This window comes from Pteropus vampyrus, unplaced genomic scaffold (assembly GCF_000151845.1).
Source record: "Pteropus vampyrus isolate Shadow unplaced genomic scaffold, Pvam_2.0 Scaffold193, whole genome shotgun sequence".
Taxonomy (NCBI): domain Eukaryota; kingdom Metazoa; phylum Chordata; class Mammalia; order Chiroptera; family Pteropodidae; genus Pteropus; species Pteropus vampyrus.
Window position 1 is genome coordinate 529861 of NW_011888974.1, and position 6953 is coordinate 536813.

Sequence of the window (6953 nt, forward strand, 5' to 3'; positions counted from 1 at the left end):
GGCAGGCCCCAACCCCAGGGAGATCCTGGCCTAGATAGAGAGGCAAGCATATATTGAGAACCTACTGGGTCCTAGCGAAGCCCACAAGGTCTCCCCGCTAGGCCCCTGTTGGTCGCAGTGGGCACTTGGTAAAGGCTAACTTTGATTGTTCAGGGTTCCCCCAGCAAGCCCACAAGCCCTACCAGACTAAGAGCTCCACCCTAATAGGCTGTGTTGGCAGTGCCCAGGCCAAGGCTGAGCCCAAAGGGTGCCTTCCCCACAGTTGGCTAGAGAAATGGGGATTGGGAATGTACCCACAGACACTCCCTCCATCCCACACTGTCCCCTGCCCTCTTGGGGTACCTCATCTCCCTCATCATCAGGACACCTCTGGGCACTCTGTCGTGTGGTCCCTCTTAGACCCATAATTCCCCTTGCCCAGAGCTGGCCTTTGTGTGGGGAAGAGCCGAGGTTGGGAGCCTGACTGTTTAGGTTCAAATTCTGGCTGTTCCTCTCACCACCTTGGACAAGGCAGTTCACCTCTCTGAGTCTCCATTTCCCCCTTCCTGCAGCCTCTCAGTCAACCACAGTGTGGGCCCCAGGGTGGATAACAGTGACGATAGGTACCCTTGTTAAGTGTCTCCTAGGTGTTGGGCATATTGCATATTAAATCTCTGTTCCTGACACTAATCCTGCAAGCAGGGTCTTACTGGCCTCATTTCACAATGAGGTGAAGTGACTTGCTTAGAGACATACAAGTGGCGCTGCTGGGACTCACTCCATAGCCCTCTGCCCATTGACCTGTGGTCCCTCCATCATATATGCACGTGCCCATAAGCTGCTGGGTGTAAGGCCTGGCCTCAGTGAGCCTGGCTGGGGAAAGCTAGTCCAAGGAAGGGCTGTCTGGCTAGGCTGTTGATTTCTGGAAAGAATGCTTGCCTGATCCCAAGTCCAGGAGCAGAGTGCCAGAAGCCTCTGGAGCCCAGGGCCTAGAGGAGCTGAAACCAGGTGTGTGCTCAGTACTGCCCTCTGCAGGCAGAATCCAGAGCAGCCTTAATACAAGGAGAGCACTAGGTGTGGATGCCACCTTCCTGCCTCTGGACTCTCTTCCCTGTGAGAACAGCCATCCTGACCCTAAACCAATCTAGTCAGGCAGACACTGGGGGCATTGTGGTACAGCAGAAGGCTTTGGTTTGGCACATCTAGGCCCCGTTCAGCCACATGTGACTGGGGTATGATAACTGGCTCCATGTTGACTGGCCGTGTCCTAGGGCAAATCAATTGGCCTCTCTGGGCCTTAGCTCTCCCATCTGTAAAATGGAGTTAAGATAGTCCTTTCTTTATAGGATTGCTGTGAGAATTAAGTGGCATAATTCAGGAAAAATGTTTATCATAGTGCTGGTGGTGTAGGTGCTCGATAAAAGCTATTTCTCAATTTTGCTGATTTCATCTAGGAATGAAGTCAGACCTGGAGCCTTGGCTTAAACTGCTCTTCCTGGGGAGGTGGAAATTCTAAACACAAGGTCATGGACATAAACATTTTTGTTAAGTTCAATTCCTTCTCCTGAGAAGGGCAGGAATAGCTCTCTCAGCTGCAAGGAGAATTTGGTTGAGAAGCCCTTGCCAGTGGGTACTCCTCACCTTCAGGAACTTCTCCTGCCAGACTTACGAAGCACATTTGTACTGGCCCTGCCACATCCTCCACCAAGTCTGGCTAGATCCCCCCTACTACACAGGTATAGAAACTGAGTCCCACTGCATTCCTCTTAACAGTCTTGAAGCCAGAGGACTTCTCCTATTACAAAGCCCTTTCCATGCCAACTTTCACTTAACCAGGTGGGCCTGACTTCCTATTTCACAGATGGGAATGTAGGATGGCGGGTCACTTGCAGAAGTGAATGAGTGAGTACCTGGGCGTCCTGTTTCCCCATCAGTCCAGGAATGTCCAAAGCAGTAGTTGGTCTCTTCCTCCTGGCCCAGTGTGTGTGTTCCAGATTCTCTGACCAGCAGACTGGCCACCAGGGACACCTGCCCGTATGGACTCAGCCTCCTACTCCCCTGGAGTTTGGGCCCAGTCCTGGGTTCGTGACCTCCTGCATGTATCATTTTCTTTGCCATGATTCTGGGCCAGTTCCCTGGAGGTAAGACTCCTGGGTCCTGGGGGCGGGGGGAGGAGGGGAGGCGGGGAGGCGGGGAGGGCAGGTAGGGGGACAGCCCAGCCATCTCCAACAAGGTAACCCTTCTCTAAACATTAGAGCAAGCCCAGAGGAAGCCTGGGGCTGTGCTGCCCTGTATGTGACCACAAGGGACCAAAGGTGAGGACAGTGAACTCAATGCTCTCATCTTTTGGGTAAGCACACTGCAGTACTGAGAGACAAAGGACTGACCCAATAGCAGCCTAAGGGTGAGTGGCAGGGGTGAATCTCAGGGTTCCCATCCCCAACTCCCACTCCTTTTTACCATCTCTAGGGCTTTCCTTGTATTTTCAGGGATATGATTTTATCTTGTAGTTGCTATTTATCCTTTAAAAATGAGATGAATGCCTCAGGAATCAGTTACTCCTATTTATTTTCAGAGCAGCTTATCTCCTATTCCATCATGGAAACCAAAGGGAAAATAAAATTTGGTATTTAAAAATATGCTTTTAAGACAGCATGCAAGATCCATGAAACAAGGGCAGAGAAGATGACCATGGACTCTGTAACCTAGATGTTAGATGTCCCTCCCAGCCAGGGCACTCAGGTGGTGTGTGGGCCGCGGAGGGGCAAAGGTGATGGGCTTGCTTGGGGGCCCCAGAGTCTGCAACCCAAATCTTCACCTCCTTCCCCCATGAAGAGCCATCCCCTGGGCCTCCTGGCATCTCTTTCCGTCCCCCGCCTGGGCCGCATCTTTCCAAATCTTTGTCTCCATGCCTTGTCCAGGCTGATAAGGACAGAAATCATTTCCTTTACTGGGGTATTTGATCAGCAGAGTAACCTCTTAGAGTCCTCCAAGCCTTCCGGAACCCCTAAAATAAAGCCCTAGTGTTGGGATTTCTGGCACCCTGGCAAACCGAGGTGGGGATAACCTGGACATAGGGAGGTCTTCCATTCGGACATGGGCAGATCTGCAGCCTAGCCTTGCAGGCCTAGAGTTGGCCCTGGTGAGTAGTTTAGGGCAGTGCTGGCCAAGAGAAATAGGATGTGACCACAAGTGGACGCCACAGAGGAAATTTAAAATTTCCTAGTAGCCACGTTAAAAAAGTAAAATGCTGAAATTAATTTTAATAACATTTTATGTAACCCAGTATATCCAAAATGTGCTCATTTCAACATAATATTTTTTAAAATTTAGGTATTTTACATTCTTTTCTTTGTACTAAGTCTTTGAAATCCAGTGTCTATTTTATACTCACAACACATCTCAATTTGGATGAGACAGACTTTAATATGTAACTAGTGGCTACGTTTTAGACAACGCGGTTCTGGGGGATAATTTTCAACCCTTTTTAAGCCATAAAGCCTTTTTCCAATAGATTCTCACATAGAAACTCAGTCCATACAAGAGAAAAACATGGTGCTGCTCTAAATGGGAGCAAGAGTGGGGGGCCTGGAGCTGCCCTGTCATGCCTTTTCATCCGCTAGTTCCTCTGAGAACTGCTCAGAGCAGCCATCGAAACTTCTAAAAATAACAATAACTGACATTTATTGAATGCGTACCCTAAGCCAGTCCTGCTGCCTGGGGTAAGATAGTCAACTTTACATAAGTCCGAAAAGTGGGAATCACTGAGACTGCCGGTGAGGCCTGCAAAACCCCGAGCTGGGAGAAGAGGGGACAAGTGGGGAACAAAGTTATTGCCCCTCACGTCACCCTCCACAAAGGACCTCTGCTTCCCAGGTCCCAGTATCTCCAGCCTCTTACCTGGGCCCAGTGCCCCTCCCACAGCTTCCCAACCCCAGCAAGAAGCAACAGGCTTGGTTTTCTAGCAAGTACCAGGCAGCTGCTCTGCCAAGTGAATTTAGTTATAAATTAGTGAAGATTTAGAACAACTTAAGGGCCAAAAAATGAAAAACAAGGGGAAAGCACTTTAAAGCAACTTCCCCAGGCACTGTCAGAAAAAAACAGGGTATGTTGGAAAGCTTTGAGGGGACTTCTGCTTGGTATGTGTCTCAGTGGAGGGTCAGGGGAGAGGGGACGCCGAACAGCCAGGCACCCTCTCCCTTGCTAGGAGCCCAGCACAGCAAGAGGCTGAAACTCAGATGCATCCCTTGGGATGGTTTCTTCTCTGAACCTCAGTTTTCTCATTTGCAGAGAGGGTTGCTATCACAAGCCAAGGCCTACATGGAGTTCAGCCTCAGCCCAGAGCTTGGCACACGGACAGGAACCAGATACAGCAAGTGGATGAGCTGAGGAGTCAAGTGGGAGTATCTTCCATCTCAGCTCAGCTATTGACTTTGGGGGACCTGGACTTCAGTTTTCTTATCTTGTTTGCTTATTAAGAGTGCAGGTCCAGACCTTTCCAGGAGATGTGTTGACTCACACGCAATGGGTAGGGGAGAAGCCTGGGACTGCATTTTAGAACAGAGTTTCCAGCTCTTTCTGATACACATTCAAGTGTGAGGAGTATTGGCCTTCATGTTCTCAGTGAGCTGTTCAGGCTCTGGCATCTGTGGTTTCACTGCACAGCCATGCAGTACCATCCTACAATAACATCGCTTGTGCCACCAGGCACTCAATGCTGTCTCTCTGTCACAGGCTGCTGGACTAGCCCTGAGATGGTAGGGCCCCGTTTCCACACCAAGGCACCCTCTCTGCAACCAGGTGTCATGTACATCCTACCCCTGCACCTGGGAGCTCTGGGCCAGCAGTTACATATATAGCAATGAATGGGGCCCTGGGCACTGGAGCCAGAGGGTTTACCCAATTCAGCCTGAGGAGGGAATGGGGTTGCGGAGTTCTCAAGGGGAATGGAGAACCAACTGGACAGCCCCCTCTGGCTTGCATGCCAAAGACCTACTGGTTCAGGACCCCAGCACATGCTAAAATAGTTCTCTCCCATCCCAGAATTTTCTGGGAACCTACTGCACCCCCCACACCCCAGGAGAAGACTTATCACACATCTCTCTCTCCCCTACCAGCCTTTCATAACCCAGCCCCCAAGTTCTGACCTAGGCCTTGGAACCAAGTCCTTGCTTTTGCATCAGGGAGTGAAAGCAGGCCTCTGCACAGCGTTTTTACATGTACGTTCCTTCTAAACCCAATGCCCTGCCTGCCCCTGCCACATCTGCTCCTTATCCTCCAGGGCTCAGCCTTCCTGACGGCACTGATGGGGCCGCCCATCCCACCAAGGCTCCCAGAGCCCCTTAGGAACTCTGAGCAATTGTCCTGGTCAAAATTTTACACTGGGTGAGCAATTATTTGATCCCCGTCTAACTCACCCATTAATCTCTATGCTCATGTGAAGACGGAGCTTGGGGGCTTGTCCTTGTGCACCTTGCCCAGCATCTAGCCTGGAACACAGTAGAGGTCTACAAACATTTGGCGATTGAATGAAAGGAAGAGAGAGGGAGAAAAGGAAGAAAGGGAAAGAAAGAAAGAAAATGGGCCTCATCTGTCCGATGTCAGGTGACTTGTCAGTCTCTTATTTTCTCTTTCTCTCCATCTGTTTGTTGCCGTCTTTTTAGGTAGCTCTCTCCCGCAAAATCTGTGCGCGGGTCTGTTTCTACGTCCCTGTTTTTGCTTTGTCCTGTCTCTCCTATCGTATTCTCTCCATGTCTGATCCCAGTTGTCTCTCTCGATTGTCTAAATCAGTTCCGTCTTTCCTGTGATGCTCTCCGTCATCTCTCTCTCTTGCGCTGAGCCTTTCTCTCTCCCGGCTATCTCAGGTCTTTCCTCTCTGTCTCGGGGATCTGTCTCTCTCTGTCTCTGGGGGTCTCTGCGTCCATTGCTCTTTGTGTCTCTCTCTCCTTGCGCCTCTGTCTCCGTCATCTCTGCTCTCTGCCTCCTCCTCCAGTCCCGTCCCCTGGAATCTTTCAAGAACAGCGAGAAGCATGTAATTGAGCTGGGGCCGTCTCCATGGTTGCAGCTGTGGAGTAACTGAAAGATCAATTTGGAATAACTGTCTCTGTAATAATTGTGCCTTAATAGTTTCTGTGAGGCAGAGTGGGGCTCTGTGTGAGGTGGCCAGGACCGCCCTGGGACCCTGGCAGGAAAAGCCCACCTGGAGCCTCCAGTATCCCTGGGCCAGGATCTGGAGGGGGCACTTGGCTTTGGCCAGAAACAGAAGGGGTGCAGGAGCAGATGAGTAGGAGGGAAGCCAGTCTCACCCCCTCCCCCTCCCAGAGGTGCTCCTGCCTCTCTGCTCCTACCCGCTGCGCCCCACTCCTGTTTATAATTTATGCTTACGATCAGAATTATCAGCAATAATGATAACATGATTATAATTGCCGAGCTGCCTGGCTCAACTGCAGTGCTGTTGGTAAATATTATGATAGAGAGTAGCATGAGGTCACTGCCTCCCAAAGCTTGAGGGACGGCATGGGGAATAGGAATGCCGCAAGGGTTACGTGGTTCCTCCCCTGGTCCCAACCAAACCCACCCGCTCCTCTGCAGAGCACTTACTGCTCGACCATTTGCCCATCCATTTTAACACCTAACAATCCTCTCTATATTTAACTGAAATCATCCTGCTTTAGGCTAGGCAGTAACCATTTAGAAGCCCACAGGTGTGGGGCACATCATCTGTTGACTCACCAACAGAGGGCACTCTAGAGCTGTGGTGTGACTTCCACCTGGGAGGTGAGGCAGCCCAGAGAGGATGGTCCTTCCACACCCAAGTTGGGTTTGACCAGTGACTCAGCTCCCCAGGAGCTCAGAGGTCGTCTCAAGGGTCTTGCCAGAAAGCTAAGGATCAGGACAGTGCCATTGCCTTAGGCATAGGTCCTGGGAGACGGGATATTTCTGGCATCCAGAGACCCCCTTTCTGCCCAAGAGAA